Source organism: Budorcas taxicolor, chromosome 5 (assembly GCF_023091745.1).
Source record: "Budorcas taxicolor isolate Tak-1 chromosome 5, Takin1.1, whole genome shotgun sequence".
Taxonomy (NCBI): Eukaryota; Metazoa; Chordata; class Mammalia; order Artiodactyla; family Bovidae; genus Budorcas; species Budorcas taxicolor.
In genome coordinates this window covers 63832635-63850191 of record NC_068914.1, presented here as the reverse complement: position 1 = coordinate 63850191, position 17557 = coordinate 63832635, and positions in this window count along the sequence as shown.

The window sequence follows — 17557 nt, the reverse complement described above, 5'->3', positions numbered from 1 at the left end:
CAAAGAGTCTAGGCAAGGCTATGGTTTCTCCAGTGGTCATGTATGGATGTGAGAGTTGGACTATAAAGAAAGCTGAGCACAGAAGAATTGATGCTTTTGAATTGTGGTGTTGGAGAAGACTCTTGAGAGCCCCTTGGACTGCAAGGAGATCCAACCAGTCCATCCTAAAGGAGATCAGTCCTGGGTGTTCGTTGGAAGGGTGATGTTGAAGCTGAAACTCCAATACTTTGGCCACCTGATGGGAAGAACTGACATCTTTGAGAAGACTGAAAGATTGAGGGCAGGAGGAGAAGGGGACGACAGAGGATGAGATGGTTGGATAGCATCACCGACTCAATGGACATGGGTTTGGGTGGACTCCAGGAGGTGGTGTTGGACAGGCAGGCCTGGTGTGCTGCGGTTCATGGGGTTGCAAAGAGTCGGACATGACTGAGTGGCTGAACTGAACTCAACTGAAAGAGTCTGACACGACTGAGCGACTGACACACACAAAACGTGAAGCTGAGAGCGATGGGCAATGAAAGCTGGAAAGTCAGAACCCCTTGCTACTTTTAGATGGCATTTAGGATTTTTAAGGATTATATCATCCCATGGAAAGGCCCAAGTTCAAGTGGTGTTGAGAAAACTGAATAGATACATGTAAAAGAATAAAATTAGAATATTTTCTAATGTCATATAAAAAATGAACTTAAAATGGGTTAAAGACCTAAATGTAAGACCAGATACTATAAAACTCCTAGAGGAAAACATAGGCAGGATGCTCTTTGACATAAATTTCAGCAATATATTTTTGGATCTGCTGAGAGTAATGGAAATAAAAGCAAAAATAAACAAATGGGACCTGATTAAACTTAAAAGCTTTTATATGGCAAAGGAAACCATAAACAAAACAAAAAGCCTACAGAATGGGAGAAAACATTTGCAAATGATACAACTAACAAGGTATTAATTTCCAAAATATTCAAACACCTCGTACAGCTCAATTTTAAAAAAAAAATCAAAAAATGGGAAAAAGACTTAAATAGACATTTCTCCAAAGAAGGTATAGAGATGACCAAGAGGCACATGAAAAGATGCTCAACATCACTGATTTTTGGAGAAATGCATATCAAAACCACAATGAGGTATCAATTCACACCAATCCGAATGGCCATCATCAAAAAATCTACAAATAATAAATACTAGAGAGGGTGTGGAGGAAAGGGAACCCTCCTACACTATTGATGGGAATGCAGATTGGTGCAGTCACTAGAGAACAGTATGAAGTTTCCTTAAAAAACTAAAAAAGAATAGTTACATATGATCCAGCAATCCCACTCCTTAGTATATATCTGGAGAAAGCTCTAAGCTGACAAGATGCACTCACCCCAATGTTCATAGCAGCACCATTTACAATAGCCAGTACATGGAAGCAACTGCAATGTCTGCAGATAGATGAGTGGGTAAGGAAGATGTATGTATTCCAATGTACAATGAAATATTACTCATAAAAAGAATGAAATAATGCCATTTGCAGCAACACGGTTGGGCCTAGAGATTTTCATACCAAATGAAACAAGTCAGACAGAGAAAGACAAAATTATATGAGATCACTTATATGTGAAATCTAAAAATGTAATACAAATGAACCCATTTATAAAATAGAAATTGACTCACAGACATAGAAAACAAATTTATGGTTACCAAAAGGGAAAGAGGGAGAGGGATAAGTTTGTAATTTGGGATTAACAGATATACAATTACTATTCATAAAATAGATAAACAACAAGAACCTACTGTATAGCACAGGGAACTATGTTTAATATCCTGTAATAACCCATAATGGAAAAGAAACAGATATATAAATATATTCATATGTGTGTGTAACAGAATCACTTTTCTGTAAACCTGAAACATTGCCAACAACTATACTTCAAAAAATTACAATTTAAAAAGTGAATAAGATCAATAAACACAATATTTCAGATAAAACCCTAGAAGATTAATGATAAATTACCTACATGTTCAAGGGCATTTTTGATGCCATTCTCAGCATATGGTATTTCCTGTATTCTTACATATGAATGGTATGAGTCTTACACATTTAAGTACTTAACTGTGTGTGCAATATTTGTACATCAGAAAACACAAGAGATGTATCAGAATGGCATATATTTAAGTATTAAATACAGGGCAAAGAACCAATTTCCTATGAATTCAAAGAAGGGAGAAAACCTTTGTAGGCTGAGTGGCATCCCTGTTGTTCTTCCTCCCTGTTTTTACTCCTTTTCCCCTCTTCCCTTTCTTTCTTTCCTTTCACAGTATGTAATGGGCTCTGTGTGCCAGGATGTATGACAAAAACTGGGAATATAGTGGTTAGCAGAGATAGATGGCTACCAAACAATTCCCCGCACCCTCCAAAAAATATAATCATTAAGTGTTCTCAAGAAAGCGTATTCTGTAAAATGGAATTAACAAGACTGAATGGCATAATGGAAATCTTCCTGGAGAGTTTGTTAAACTGCCACCTGAAGCATAATGAGAAGACAGAATGGATCCCTGAAGGAGGAGTAGCTATGGACAGATGGTGAGGAGCAGGGGAGGACATGTGAGCCTCACTAAACGAAGTGACGAAAGACAGGAAAACTCCCAAAGGATGGCACAGAGGATTCGTGTGATGCGTCATAAGGATATTAGTGGCTGCAGCATTCCTTCTTTGATCAATCTGTATGAAAACCTTTCTGACACAATTAAAATCCACCCTTTCTTCATATACTACTTTTTATTTTAGAGATTTCTACAGGATTTATAAACATTATATTTGTCCTTTTCTCACATTCCTTTATCAGGTAAATTAATTTAAACCGCATTCATTTGGAAATTATTTTGACACAATTTAGCTCAGATAGATTGCTGTATATAGTCATATATGGATATGAGAGTTGTACCATAAAGAAGACGGAGCACCGAAGAATTAATGCTTTTGAATTCTGGTGCTGGAGAAGACTCTTGAGAGTCCCTAGGACTACAAGGGGATCAAGCCAGTCAATACTTAAGCAAATCAACCCTGAATATTCATTGGGAGGACTGATGCTGAGGCTGAAATTCATATACTTTGGCCACCTGATGCAAAGAGCTGACTCACTGGAAAAGACCCTGATGCTGGGAAGATTGAAGGCAAGAGAAGGTGGCAGCAGAGGATGACATGGTTAGATATCATCACCTGCTCAATGGACATGAATTTGAGCAAACTCCAGGAGATATTGGAGGACAGAGGAGCCTGGCATGCTGCAGTCCATGGGGTTGTAAAGATTAGCAACTGGACAACAGCAAAACAACATACTTGGAAGAACACACGTACATTTCTTTCCACCTCTTCTGTATTTTGTCTTTTCATTCAGATATATCGCATACCAAATTAGGCTGCACTGAAGCTCCTGAGACAACTTTGACCTTTCTAATATGACAATTTCCATGGTAACCCTTTCTGATCATCAGTGAAAGTACAGCTGGAAGACTGTTTCTTACTGAATGCCTTGGCTATCTGGAGCCAAGGATTTGGACATAATCTTGGGATTGGGGGCAGGAGGAGAAGGGGACGACAGAGGATGAGATGGCTGGATGGCATCACTGCCTCGATGGACGTGAATCTGAGTGAACTCCGGGAGTTGGTGATGGACAGGGAGGCCTGGCGTGCTGCGATTCATGGGATTGCCAAGAGTCGGACACGACTGAGCGACTGAACTGGACTGAACTTGTTACTACTGCTGGCAGCTCTCCAGGCACAAAACATCTTGATGCTGAGGTCTCTCCTCTTCTATATTTAACAGATGGGCTCGTTGAACTTCCTTCGATGCTCACTAGCCAATAAGCAGGAAGCGGACACCATAGGCCTGGGGTGATTCATAACAGCTATTCTAAAGTTGCAGGAATCTTCCCTGCTTTTCACTTGCCCAAACCCAAGACACAGCAAGTTTGTTGGGTAAAGTCACACAGCCAAGATGACTGATGCAGAACTCGGCACCCTCAGACCAGCACTCAGAGCTGCTCAGGAATCTTAAGTTTCTCCCTCTCTGTGAGATGACTGTACCATATCATCTCCTTTTTCTTCAAGCCTCCCACACATCCTCCTCTCAAGGATGACCCAGACTCATACTTCATTGAGAAAACAGAAGTCATTGAAAGTGAACTCATCTTCCCACCACAAAACCTGCCAGTGCAGTGCGTCTGCATCCCAATTCCCCTTCCTCCACCATGATGGAAGTGCTCCTCCTCTGCCAAGAAGGGACATTTTTCCACTTTTGCACTGGCTTCCACTATCTTTTGTGTAATCAAAGACTTTGCTCCTTGAGTTATTCATGCTTTTCCTCAGCAGTAACATCTCTCTGCTCACGTAATCATTCCCTTTATCATACAAGCATGCTGTAGCATTTTCCTCCTTCAAAGACTTTTTTTTTTAATGACCCTACATACTGTTTCAGTTCCTGCCTGACTTCTCTGTTCTCCTTTGTAACTGAATTCTAAATTTATCACTGAAAAACCTGCTTCTAGCTCCTCATCTTTCTTCCATCCTTCAGTTCAGTCCAATGTGCTTCTTCTATACCTCTTCTACCTGCAACTCTCTCTGGTAAGGTTAGCAACAGCCTTCAGGCGGTCGAATCCAGTGGAGGTCTTCCCTTATCTTCCCTGGCTTCTCAGCAATATACGTCAAAGTTGACACTCCACTTGCTTGAAGTATGCTTGTCCCTTGGTTTCCAGGATCATTTTCCTAATTTCCTTCTCTTTCTCAATCTTTTCTGTTGGGTTCTCAAATCTTGGCATTGCTCAGAGGTGGTCCTAGGTCTTATCTTTTGCCTAAATGTTCTTACTCATATAAAACACTTCCATTGTTTTAACTTTCATGTGTTGAGTTGTGATAATTTATTTCTTGCTTCTTCATTTGTGTAAATTGCGCATGTCACATACTCAAATACCCCAAGCAGAACACTGAGCTCCTTTGCTCCCATTTGACTTGAGCAACTCTTCATCCAGTTGAAAGAGACAAAACAGAATATCCATTCTTTTGCTTTTTAAAAATTTAAGGTGAAATGAACATAACATAAAATGAATAATTTTAAAGTGAAAAATTTAGTACTTACTATGTCTTAGCCATTGTCCTATCAGGTTCCTATGAAATAATTCATTTAAATGTCAAAACAGTGCAGTAGATACTATGATTACGGCTCTTGCAGATGAGGAAACAAAGCAATTTGCTCAAGGTCACGCAGCTAATACACGGTGGAGCCAAGATCTGAGTTTTAGAAATCTGCCTCATTAGCCTGTTCTCCAATTGTTATATTGGATTATTGAAATCACATTATGTCTTTCTCCTCCTAGAAACTGTTCAGTGGTTTCCTAGTCTGCTAACAATACGTGTCATGACTTAGACGGCCTGCATGAACTCGCCCTTGACTATTTTTCTACTCTCATCCTGACTCTCTCCACATTACTCACTGTTCTCAGTGAATTCTTCCCTCGGGCCTTTTCACACACTGTTACCTCCGGCCTTCAGGTCTCCTCACATCCTGTTCCCTCAGCTGAAAACATCCATTCCTTGTTCCATCCTTTAAGTCTCAGTTTAAATGACTCCTCCAGGTGCCTGTTTCCGCAATATCCTTCCCTGTCTTTCTTCTCTCTCATCTCTCTCTCTCTCTTCCATGCTCAAAGGTATTATTTTAGTTTGTAATTATGGTGTTTTTTTTATTTCTTGGTTTGGTTGGTTTCTGCTTGCTAAACCTCTAGAACCGTGGCCCCAGACACTTACTGGCACCAGGGACCAGTTTCGAGGAAGACAATTTTTCCATGGACCAGGCAGGGCCAGGGCTGGTTTTCGGGATGCTTCAAGCACCTTACATTTATTGTGCACTTTTATTTCTATTATTATTATTATATCAGCTCCACCTCAGCTCGTCAGGCATTGGATCCCAGAGGGTCTAGAATATAAGCCTCTTGAGGTCAAGGACTGTTTTATTTTTGTGTTTGTCCTTGTAGTAATTATTATACCCCCTGAATTTTTCACTTCCTAGTACAAGCTGGATTAATGAATGAATGGCTGCAATTCTGTTTTATGTAAGGACGAATGAATTGAATTACTTAGATTTTTATTTTGCTTTTTGGATAGTTCTATATGCCTTCTGTCTACATTCTCATTGCCCCCTCAGTGGAGAAAAGAAAAAGAAACTGCCTTCAGTTCCTGATGTTGCTAAATAATTTTCAACTTCATTGCTCTGGACCTCCCAGGTGACTCAGCAAGCAGTAGAGGATCCACCTGCAATGCAAGAGACCACTTGCAGGAGATGCTGGTTCAGTCCCTGGGTTGGGAAGATCCCCTGCAGAAGGAAATGGCAACCCACTCCAGTTTTTTTGCCTGGGAAATCCCATAGCAGGGGAGCCTGGTGGTCTGCAGTCCATAGGGTCACAAAAGAGTTGGACCTGACTTACCGACTAAATCACCCCCAGATACTGGTTGAATTCATCATTTGATTCCAGGGAAGATTAAGTAGAACTTATCCTAGCAAAATACAGCCTAGCAGCATCTGGTCTCTTCGTGCTGTGGTTTGAAGTGCTTGCTGGTTAGTGGCTCTTTGTTTCCCCTCCACATCTCTATTATGTTTTTTTAAAGTAATAATACTTGGAGTTTTTACAGCAGACACCTGGCCCATTGGTCAGGCTGTGCAGCTTTACCTTATAATCAGTCCATCACAGAGATGAAAATAACACCATGCCACAGTGTGACAATTGTAAGACTGCAGGAATCAAAGACAATACCCAGCCTGTGATGACAACCCACATTCTGCCAACACGATGGAAAATGAGTCCACAAAGTGCCTACTCCACGCTCTCCCACATGAGCCTGTTCCCAGAGAAATACTTGCCTCTTAATTCTGAGAGAATGCCCTTAGGAAGAGGAAGACGCTGTGAAGCGTCTTGTGTGGCTTTCTGCTATGGACTGATCTCAGCTTACACAGCTGCCGTCCCTTAGGATAATCAGGAAAATAGAGGGCTCAGAACTCATGACAGCTGTCTTTATTGACTGTTAGAGGATTTACATGCAATTTCAACCCTCTCACCAAGTAAGAATGGCCTTTTTTGGCTTCATGTCAGAGAAGGAAACTGAAGTTTCAAGATATTAGCCAACTTGTCCTTTGCCATTTGACTAGTAAGTGGAAAAACTAGAACTCTAACCTATGTCTGAATGAAGCTCATGCTGCAGTGACACCTGGATGCCACACTGCTTTCAAGATTAAAAACTATTAATTATAAAATACTTCAATAATATATACTAGTATAAGTTAAGCCTCAAAACAGGGTACATTGAACATCATTAGCAGTAGTCTGTTGTGTCTTTAAAACATATTTGAGTTCTTGGTTAATTATTTTAATCCAGATAGAGGGCTTCCCTTGTTCCAGGAACAGTGCTATCTGCATTATTAATATCTTCTTTATATTTATAAAAACTATAAGAAGGATACTATGATTATCTTCACCTAAGATGATTAGATAGCATCACCAACTCAATGGACATGAATTTGAGCAAACTTCAGGAGTTAGTGAACGACAGGGAAGCCTGGCATGCTGTAGTCCATGGGATCACAAAGAATCGGTCACAACTTCATGACTACTGAACAACAACAAATAGCACAGAAAGCTGAGGTTAAAGAGGTTAATTGGCTCAACTAACTATAAACAGTGGCAGAGACTGGAGAGTTTAACTCCCCAGAACCATGCTCATAACAATGTTAACTGGCTTTCCATGCATTAACTGTGATCAAGTAGCTTTCCACCTGCTCCTAGAATTTAAGCAGATGTTATCTGCAGATTTTGGCAGTCAACACTGATGGTGCTGCAGCTTCTTGTCACAATACCAAGAACTAATGATACATCTTTCACAGAGCCCTCACAATGGTACAGACAAGTTGAAGACATGAAATTCTTCATGTCTAGCTATAATTTGCTATAGCTGTGGAATCTCTACTAGCTGTGATGCATTGCACGAGGAGCAACTCATTGGCATATGGAAAAGATGTGGAAATGATGGAGTCTATTGTCAAGCAGTTTAATAAGAGAAAAATTTAAGCGTAATAAAAGACCTGGTGCATAATTAAATGGCAGGAATTTAATTTCAAAGGCGTTATAGGACTGGTTCAATGCGTACAGGTCTACTAAGTGCACAAAAACTACAGTCTAGGAGTCGGCACCTAGGTTTTGATCAGGCGTCTGAAAATTGTCAGATACAGATTATTAGAGACGGAAGAAAAGCTGGAGAGGAAGCCAAGCATAAATAAGAGGACAGATGCAGGATGTAGCAACTTAGCTGGCAAGTGGTGGGCATGATTAGAACCGGAATCTGGGAGAGAGAGCCAACAGGGGGAAGAGCAGGTCTTTGGGCAAGCTGGCTGACCTCAGAGTCCTCAGAGGGACTCTGTTCTGTAAATGACCCCAGGCATTGTTCAGGCCATCTTGTTTGTCAGTCTCTCTCTGACTTTTTCTATAAGACATACAGAAACAATTCTTAAACATGAAATGCTTTTCTTCTCTGGTCTCATACAACTGACTCATAAATAACCTACAGCTTTACTGCCGGCCACTAACTATCTTCTAGGTATGTCTTCCTGGTTCCAAGGAGTCTATGCATAAAAATCACTACATTTCCCAATTATGGAAACATCATGTAATATCAACCAGACACTATTTATTAGCACTTAAGTGATCAACAAGTTTTTACTGAGTTCCTTGATTTGCAGGGTACGGGTGCAGGCAATGTTTTATAAAAAGCACTCACAGTGATTCAGAAATTTCTTTTTTCTTTGATACCAAAAGAGCTGAGTGAAATCTCTGGGCTTTGTTAAAAATGATAGAACTTAGAACTTTTCAGACAGACAGTGAATGTGGGTGTTAAGTGGGTTTTCAATGGTATCTGATTCATCAAATTTATCTTGCTGTTATTCTGAGTTATTATTTTTGTCTTTAGAATAGTTGGAATGGGGGAACACTTCTTTTATTTGTTAGAATGTTTTCAGTTTCCTGAAAATAGAAATAGAAAAGGACAAATGGAAATGCTTTGGATAAGTCAAGCCATGACTACTTTATAATGTCAAAACAGCTAAATATATTTTCCCTTGTGATGTGTAGGTGGACTTTCAGTCCAGCAAGCATACGTAACATTTTCATATTTGAATCCCACTGTACAAACTACCATTGTACTGACTAGTTCACTCTTAAATACCCCCATCCCAATCTCAATCATTGGCCTACATTAATTTGTGCAATAATTAAGCATAAGCTTCTGCTTCAAATCCTAGCCCTACTACTCACTAACATGTCTCATAGGATTGTTAATCTGAGGATTAAATGATTCAATATGCATAAAAGCTGCACAATGTAAGCATTGTATGTTAGCTGACAGTAGTCATTAAAATAAAGGAAAATGAGTTTATTACTCAGCTCTGTGACTATCAGAATACTAACATTGTCTTCATAACTCTGATCGTGTTTGAGATGAAATCTATAATCTATCAAGCCCTCTGCCTATTTTACATCTCATTCAGTCCTCACAAGGAAGCCATCCATGAGCTGCTGTCATCGCAGTTTTCCTTAACTTATGCTGGGGGGGGTGGGGGTGGGTCAAGTGACTTGCCCAGGGTCATCCAGGTGGGAAGTGATAGGGTAGAATTTCCAACTAAGGCAGTATGATTCTAGAACTTCTACCTTTAATCACTTTGCGGCACTGTCTTCGAATAATCGTCCCCTGTTGTGAAGCCAGTTCCTAAAATCCAGTTAGTCATCTGCAAGGTGTCTGTTAACCCAGGAGTATCAACCCCCTCTGTAGGGTCCTCATATACCTCCACTGGGCTGAGATTACTTTGGCTGGCTTTTGCTGGAAATCACATTCCAAAGATACCCAGTGACTTTACCTTTACCTAGAGATCCAGATTGAATACGCCTTGTACTTACAATATTCCAAAATGTTCACATACAGCCCTATGTGATAGGTACCATTACTCCCGTTTTATAGAGGAAAGGCTGAGGCTCAGGAAAACTAGATAGCTTTCTCAAAGTCTTGTAATGAGTATGCATATCAGAAAGCTTTTGATTTCTTGTCTAGTGGTCTTTCCACTAGAGGCGTGATGGAATTAAGATCAAGATTCTGTTTTTCCTCATTAGGCATCATTTTGGGTGTCTTGATCATCCTCGGTTCGTAGCGACATGATTATAAAGAGGGACTTTGAACTGATCATCCCCTGGGTTTGTTTTAGAAGGTAAAGGCCATGCTTCGCTTCTAGATGCTGTGCATCTTTGAGAGGGTACTGTTTTACTACCAGAGCTCTGAACCACATCTCTGTGAAATTTACAAGCATGCTGTGAAATGATCTTTAAGTTCATGCTCTTGGACTGTGTTTCCCACCTACTTGCAGGGTGATAAAACGCGACAGCTGCTTCCTGGGGGCAAGGTGAAGACGTAGATCATACGCAGTCCCTTCTGACCATTGCAGAGGAGTTCTGCAATAGGACCCAAAGACCCCTCCGCCTTCTGTTCCACCGATGGCTTCTCAATGATCTCTTTGCACATTCTTTTCCTGCTTGGTAATTAGCACCAGCTGTCTCAACTTAAAAGGGAGGAATCCCTTTGAAATTCCCTCTGTGCTCCATGAAATGTGCTATTGAAACGTGCTAATTAGTAACTGGACTTAGGACAACACAGACATGTGTTTCCTGTGAGTGCTGTAGAAGGAAGAGCAGGAATCTGAACATCTGTTTAGTTGCATATGTGTGTGTATGCTTTTCTCATTTTCAAAATGACATTTTTAATGAAAATCTATCTGCTCAGATGAGACTGGTAGCCGGTAGCTAAGGCCCAGGCCCCCCACGTGCTGACTGCTCTCTCTTCATCTGTAGTTCCTTCTAAAGTTGTCAGGATCCCTGTGTGCAGAGAGCAGGGCCAGGGGATACTTCCCTCTGGACCTCAGCAAATTGGCTTCCCTGTCGGCATCCCCTTGCTCTTCACTAGAGTATCAGGATCACGGGGTTCCAGGGACACAAAATAGTAACTTCTCTTCCTTTGGGGACCCCTGTCCCATGTCCCAGGGCGAGCTTATAGTCAAGTGTGTGTGTCATAATTAGCTCACCCCAGTATTCGAGGAGGGCACCTAGAGACATAAGGTAGCATTGTGTTCAACTATTGTGTAGTCGCTAAGTTGTGTCTGACTCTTGCGACCCCATGGACTGTAGCATGCCGCTCCCCTCTGTCCATGGAATTTTTTGGGCAAGAATACTGGAGTGGGTTGCCATTTCCTTCTCCAGGGGATCTTCCCAACCCAGGGATCAAACCTGCGTCTTCTGCATTGCAGGCGGATTCTTTACACTGAGCCACCTGGGAAGCCCATTGTGTTAAATGTACTTTGCTAAAAATGGAGAAGCCACCCATTTGTCAGTTTAAACTACGATTGAAAATCTTCATCTTCACAAAGAACTTTGAGCAGCAACTTCCAGGGTTAGAAACTGTCTTACTGGTCTCTGGGCAAGAACTGCTCATGGCACAGATGGAAAGGTTGTTGATTTTATTGAAACCCTTGGGGATTTATTAACAGGATTAAGGAAGCTCAAAGGAAGCTTGGGGAAAGGATGGGAATCATCTTCTTCCTCCAAGGTCATTCTCTTGGAGCAATGTGGTCAAGAACCACCCCTGGCATTCACAGCATTGATTCCTGAAACCCCAGAGGCTGCTACTGCTATAATCTTCGCCTCAACAGTTCTCATATTCTTGTCTTACTGGCACACCATTTACAGTCTTGGGCTTAGTGTTTGGGGCTTCCCATGCCACGCTAGTAGTAAAGAACCCACTTGCCAATGCAAAAGACACAAGAGCCACAGGTTCCATCCCTGGGTTGGGAAGATCCCCTGGAGGAAGGCATGGTAACCCACTCCAGTATTCTTGCCTTGAGAATCCCATGGACAGAGGAGCCTGGTGGGCTACAGTCTAAAGGGTTGCAAAGAGTCTAACACGACTCACGCAGTGAGTGATTGATAGCTTGAACTTAGGTCACCTCACTTTCACCTGGTTGTAAGGTGGGATGGGACAGTCCCCGAAAGATTTGTCTGTTAGACTTTATTGTTCTGTTCAAAATCATGTATGGTGGTGGAAGGAAGGATAATTCTCCACAAGGAAGTCAGGTTATTTTTGGAAACAAAATTTGATAAATATATATTATGGAGACCTACTGAAGGACCTACTGTTTGTCCAGTGTCCATTGATTGTGGTTAAATGCAGTCTTGTGTGGGCAGGGCTATGAGAGACATGTCCTGTCTATCTGAACACCTGGTCCAACCGGCCTTGCTGCAGGATGTCATTCAGTAACTGGGAGTCCCCCGCTGCACCCCAGGGGTGAAGCAAGCCTCACTCCAAGGACTCACGTGCATTGGGTCTATGTTAGCTCTTTGATTATCCACCTGGCTCTGCCCCATGCCCTTGACCCAATCCCAGACATCCTACCCTTGACATCTGTGGGCTCTTGGGCTTTGTCTTGGCAGCCCAGCTTCTTTGAATATGTGATTTCAGGCTCTCACCAGCTGAATAGGTCAGATAAGAATGTCAGGTTGCTATTTTTGACTCCCACATATTTGCTCTTCTAACTGTACCAGGCTTTGCTATTTGGACTTCTACTGCCACAAAAGACATCACCATTCTTTTTCTTTCGTGCTTCTGGACAGAGGCACAGGAAAGCAGTGAGAATAAAGATATCATGGTGTGTTTCTTTTGCAGACAGCAGCTTGACACATGTGACATGAGCACTCCAAACCTAAAGTCTGGCCTACTCTCTACCTTAAAATCTGTAATGACCTCTGCAGCCTTCTGAATTAAACTCAAGTCACTCAGCAGGCAGGAGCATCCCTGAACTCTTTGCCTCCCAGTCTAGGCTTGAGCTTGAACATTTAGTTTCCCGGGCCAGCTGTCTTTCTCACGTCTTCATCCCTTACACACAGGAGGTTTACCTCTAACATTTGTAGGGCTTGGATACAAATGCAGGCCACAGGCCACGTTCTTAAAATGTATGAAAAGTCGCTCAGTCGTGTCCGACTCTGCTATCCTGTGGACTGTAGCCCACTAGTCTCCTCTGCCTGTGGGATTTCCCAGGCACGAATACTGGAGTGGATTGCCAGTTCCTTCTCGAAGGGATCTTCCCAACCCAGGGATCGAACCCAGGTCTCCTGCATTGCAGGCAGATGCTTTAACCTCTGAGCCACCAGGGAAGCTCTAAAATGTGTACATTAAGCTAACACATTGTTACATAAAATGTGTTCTTTTACCTTTGACAAAAACACCTTTGTAACTGCTAGAAAGTTAGGTTCAGATTTTGAATTCTCAGACTCTTCAGAGTTTCATGTCAGAATGTCATAGGCAGGAGAGAGCTCCCAATACCCAGTCTACCAGCCTTCTCTTCCCACCCCTTCATCTGTCCTGCACAACCTGTTTGTGTGTAAGTTTATAGACACTTTAGCCTGCACACCTGGGCAATATTCACACCCCCCACACATGGCCATTCCCCAGCAAGGAGCCTGTGATCAACTTGGCTCCCTCATAGGAGGATGGAAGAAGCCACACAGGCTTTGCAAGGGGGCTTGAAACCACTGGGGCCAGAATTTCTGGGGTTGAGGTTTCTAGAGCACCATGATCCCTGGGTTGGGAAGATCCCCTGGAGGAGGACATAGCAACCCACCCCAGTATTCTTGCCTGGAGAATCTCATGGACAGAGGAGCCTGGTGGGCTAGAGTCCATGGGGTCGTAGAGTCAGACACGACTGAAGCAACTTAGCACGCATGCATGTCTAGAATAAGAAGAGGTGGGAACGGGCTCTAGGTGGCCATGAGCCCTTGGCCTGTAGACCTGGTAACCAAGGGGAGGGACACCACTGGATAAACACTAGGTCCTATTGTGGGGCCTGGGGTGAGGCTGGCACACATGTTTTCCCTGTGCATAGGATGGCCTTCCCCTACTTTATCTAACTGATTCACATTCGTCTCTCAGGTATCCCCCTGTTCCACCTCCTTCTTCCAGGAAGTCTTAATTCTCTCAGAGTGGGGTACATATTTCAACTAAACTGGCTGTGACACTTACTGTGTGACTCTAAGTGACTTAATCTCTCAGCACCTCAATTTAGCTTTAAGACTGTGGTAAGGATGAAAGAGTTAATTCCTGTTGAATTTTGGAGCAGAGCTTAATACGAAATGAATGTTGACTATTTTCACTATTATTATGCACTCACATAGCATGCAGTACTTACTCCTATAGAACTATTTCTCACTCTTGTCATTGTGTTTTCTCACACCTCTCTCTTCCAGCAGATAATGTGCTTCTTGCCAGCAAAGACTTAATTTTATTTAATTTTGTGTTCCTAACATACAACCCAATATATGTAACATATAGGTGTGATATAAATATGTATGGCGTAGATGAACTCAAGGGGAGTTGGAACATACAGCTGAAAGTGTTCATGTGGCAGCCTGTGACTTTCTATAGGAAAAACCACTGAGAGGCTGAACTCAACTTCTCAGATCCTTCTGACTCTAGGCGCTTAGAAGAATAGGTGGAGATGATAGAACTGAGCTAGAAGGATCATGGAGTGGCATAGGGAAGAATTACTCACGTGGAGTTCCACCCGCGTGCAGTGGGTGCACATTCACGTTGCAGTCCACACTTGCTCACGCATGTGTGCTAAGTCACTTCAGTCATGTCCTGACTCTGTGTGACCCTGTGGACTCTAGCCTGCTAGGCTCCTCTGCCCATGGGATTCTCCAGGCAAGACTACTGGAGTGGGCTACCATACCCTCCTTCAGGGGATCTTCTCAGCCCAGGGATCGGACCTGCGGCTTCTGCATTGCAGGTGGATTCTTCACCGCTGAGCCACTGGGGAAGCCTCTGAGATATGCTTATATAAGATGCTCATCCTAAGTCCTGGTAAAAGATTTGTAATCCAAAATACTCCTTTATTTAACTTTATATTTGTCCACATGTGAGCCAAAGGATCCAACAAACATTCTTTCCCAGGTTTGGAGACCACATGTTCCTGGGCATCCATGATCTGAGGAGGACATCTCTGCTTTCTTTAATTGGACCTGTTTATTCTGATGAGTTGCAGATAAGCAGAGTCCAGGAAATATGGTCAGGAGAAAGTCTGTAATGATGTTTGCTTGATTACAATTATGAAACTGCTCTGCAGAGACTTCCCCATCATTTACTCAAGTGGTTGCTAAGTAATCTCTGATCTGGTCCCACAGTTAGAATGAATAGGCCTGGCTGCTGGTTGGTCACGAAACTGTTCTGTTCATCATGCGTTCATTGACTTTGGGTTGTCCTGAACTGTAATGGGATGTAGCAAAATGCTTTGCACAGTGCCCAAAAACAAAAAATGAAAAAAAAAAAGAAAGAATCCTTGAATGAGTTTACTTTTCCCTTCTTTTGAAGTTGAATTTACTCATTTAGCCATTGCATATAATAAAAGTGTGATTTTTTAAATGTTTAAAACATTGCAAATAGGACATTTTAATTAAGCAAAATAAAACTGAGCATGTAAAGACAAAATGAAATGTTCTTTCTCTCATCAATCACAATTTATAATAAAATAATTATTTTTATGATGACAAATGCCTGTCTAGTGCTTATTATGTGTGAGGCACTGAGTACTCTGTATATATTAACTCATTTAATTCTTACAATGATCCTGTGAGATAAGAACTATTCTTATTTTACAAATGGAGAAACTAAAGCATAGAGAATTAGGGATGTTGATGACAGTTATATAACAAGTGGCAATGTGAGGATCCAAAGCCAGACCACCTGTTTCTAGAGTCTGATCACTTCACAATTATGCTTTGTGGTGTTAAAAAAAATACTTAAAGGAAATTTTCATCTAGAGAGGCCCTATCTGTGGTACTTAGTTTCAGGCATATTTTAATTTTTTTTCATTTCTGGTCAACTTGCTCTTGCTGTGATGGGATACATAATACCCTGATATTGTGACATGGGTTAGCGAGTTTTCACGGATGGATTTACACCTTAATATACTGAGCATCTGACATTTTGGCCTTTTTAGGATTTGGGACTGACCTCCCCAAATAAGGATTTTTCTGAATGAAATGAAATTGATTGAAGTTGAATGAAATGCTGGGGGAGGTATGCTGTACACCCTGGCAACCATGTTATTCTGACACTGAGGTCTTGTTTCCATGGCAATAGGTCAGGGCATTAACTGTTACAAGGTTGACGTGATGACAAGATTTGGGTTCTGGGTTTGTCCTATATTCTTCCTCCCCTTGGATTCCTGACTTCCTCACAAGTTAGTGATAAGCAATCGTTACAGGAGGAAAAAAAAAAAAAAACCCTTTTGCAACCAGTAAACATTGACAGAACTGATAAAAGGAAAAAGTTGTATTCTCGTTAAATCACTCAACCTTTTCAAAGGGTGCCTTACAAAAGTTTTAAGAGGGTTTTTCTGTTACAGATTATGTGTATCCTCATGTCTGGCTTGAAGGTTGGAGGTTAAATTAAAAATATATATATATTTTATATATAATATATTTATATTTATACATATAAATATATAATTTCTTCTCCCTCCTTTATTTGCACTTTTTTAAAGATCAACACTGATTTAAAAAAAAATGGAGTGGGCATATAATGGGGGAGTGGAAAGGGAAAAAATGGAGGGCTGCTTCTTTTATGCTGATTGTGATGCAACAGCTCAGAAATTCACTATTTTGTATATCTTAAGGTCTATGAAGTCTGATATGTTCAGTCTGTTGCTTTTCTTAGAGGAAAAAAAAAATGATCAAGTGATACTTTATAAAGAAAGGGCATGGCCAACTGAAAAGAGAAAAGGTATAGATATTTACATCTTGCGTTGACCTAGCCTCTAATGGAAACGATAATTATGACGGAAAACCCTTATGTAGAGTTAATATGTTCCAGACACTGTTCTAGGTGCTATGCCTGTATTCACTCATGTAATCCCCACATCAACCCTATGAGGTAAACCATACTATGATATTCACAGCTATTTTATAGCGAAAGCATAGAGATATAAAAAGATTTTCCCAGAACTTCAAACCTATTAACTGATAGTGGGAAGAAGGAAAGGGGAGGGGCCTGGTAGGGGTAAGGGATTTGTAGGTACAAACTACCATGTATAAAATAAGCTATAAGAATATACTGTACAACACAGGGAATACAGCAATACTGCATACATGGGATATAGCCATTAAAAACTGTGAATCCCTATGTCGTACACCTGAGACTTACATAATACATCAACTCTATCTCAATTGAAAAAAATTAACTGATACAGGTAGTTTTCAAACCCAGTTTTCAAACCCAGGTCTGATATCAGACCTATGTAGTTAATGCTAATCTATGCAGTCTTCTACTTTCTGAATCATTGATCCCTATGATAGGGATAGAGTAAAAGGACAAAGTAGGTGATTAAATAATTAGTTCCACTAGAGGACTGTAAGCTATATTGTATATATATACACATATATATGTATA